Below are 2,235 nucleotides of genomic sequence, written 5' to 3'. Positions count from 1 at the left end.
GTGGGGGGATTAAAATTTTTAAATGCTCTTTTTTTGTTTTTTTTTTCTTTTGTTTTTGCAGAATCAGTCTCCGAACTCGATAATGGGGAATTCTGTACAAAAAAAAAAAAAAAGAAAAAAATGAAATCGGGTGTGGTCCATATTTTTTACGTCCGCCTATAACAGGTACGTTTCAAGTGTGGATACTTATATTTTGTAGTTTATGACCTTATGTATAGGCGCAGGAGTGGCTTGCTTACCAACCACATGGTTCCGGGTTCAGTCCCACTGCGTGGAACCTTGGGCAAGTGTCTTCTATAGCCTTAACGGTTCGGCAAAAGATACTGATAGAGAAGTACTAGGCTTACAAAGAATAAGTCCTGGGGTCGATTTCTTCAATTAAAGGTGGTGCTCCAGCATGGCCACAGTCAAATGACTGAAACAAGTAAAAGAGAGAGAGGGAGAGAGAGAGTTATGTCTAGTTTAATAATAATCTCTGGCGCGAGTCAGTATCGCATATGCAACAATTTTACGGAGAGAAACTTTTGTGTTTTCACGGAAATAATTCCGCTTTAACACTTCTGTTGCAATTTGTGGACTCAATAAAATAAACTTTATCTCACATAAATACACCGTAAAAAGAACGTGGCACTTATTACTGAAATATAAATCTGTTGGATCAGGCATGACAAACAATGGGTGGACAGAAATAGCCTGAACAACAGACAAACTGTCACAGGTTCAGCCTATACAATTAAATAAACCACTACATGTCAAAATGTGCAGATATATCATGTCTTTCACTAGCAAAAGATATTTTATCTATAACAATAGATATGTGCGGAGTTAGGTAGGTCTCAACCAAGGTATTTACATAAGTTTGTTCCAAACGTCCATACTTGTTTTCAGATTTATAGTTATTGGAAATGAAAATAGTTTAGATGACGGGTAATACGTGTTGTCACTATATCAGCTGGTGGGGTTTATACAAAGAGAGAGAGAGAGAGAGAGAGAGAGAGAGATAGAAACAGACAGAGATCTTAGAGAATCAGCCAAGTATCCTGTGCATCACGTGATGCACGATATATATATATATATATATATATATATATATATATATATATATATATATATATATATATATAAATCTCTCTCTCTCTCTCTCTATATATATATATATATATATATGTATATATATATATATGTGTATATATATAATGTATGTATGTATAAAGAAAATGAAATGATAAAGGAATAAACGATTATCTTTTCAACGTCATTAGCTTACAGCTGTTTCTGCTATGATATGCAGTGAACTTATAGTTGAGTGCCTGAATAGCTTCATCGGAGCCTTGAACAAGAAGTCCACTTCATGTTCAAGGGTTCCGATGAAGCTATAAGCACTCATCTATGAGCCCACTGCATCTCAGTCCATAAGATAATATGTATGTATGTATGTATGTATATATGATGTATGTATGTATGATGTATGTATGTGTGTCACACATACACACACATTAGCACCTGTTTCATACGTTCTGAGTAACATCAAGCTTTACAGTTATAAATCCCCAAATCACTCTGGTGGTTGATAAAAAAAAAAAAAAAGGAAATACGTATCGTATGAATGGACACGCATGCAGAAATAAGTCATGTGTATCATGTCACACACACAGAAAGCAAAAAGGTTAATTGTTCGCCGAACAACCTGCTTGCCGTCGGCCTGTTTTGAGCAGAAGCTTTTGGTTACAACCCTTGTGTTTTCGAGTTCAAATTATTTGTTTCTCAACCTTGTCTTTCACTGTTCTGTAACTAATAAAATAAATTCTGCGGTGAATGTGATAGTAGATGTTCTGACAGTGACAGTACTATGTAATTAAAACCCTTGAAATTGCTATTCTTGTTTGGTCACAGTCTAATGACGAAATCCAGTAAAAGTAATTTTTTTTTAAAGGGATTTTATTCTGGTTTCATTCAAAACGAAAAGAAAAAACAAGCTAATGTAGTTTAAGGTAAAGGTGTAAGACGTAGATTGTAAATGATCAAAGGGGTAAAATTTATATCTAGTTTCCATCCCGTTTCATGCCTATTAATTTAAAGATCTGTAATCAGCGGCGGGAATAGAAAATAACTGAGCGAGACCCACGTCATTGGGTGATGCTACGTCACACGTTCCTCCGCCACCACCACTACTTCAACAATGTAAAACCATGTTCACTTCTTAGTTTTCTCTCCCTCTCTCTCCCCACTCTCCGT

Source organism: Octopus bimaculoides, chromosome 7 (genome assembly GCF_001194135.2).
Source record: "Octopus bimaculoides isolate UCB-OBI-ISO-001 chromosome 7, ASM119413v2, whole genome shotgun sequence".
Lineage (NCBI taxonomy): Eukaryota > Metazoa > Mollusca > Cephalopoda > Octopoda > Octopodidae > Octopus > Octopus bimaculoides.
This window is presented reverse-complemented; position numbering follows the sequence as displayed.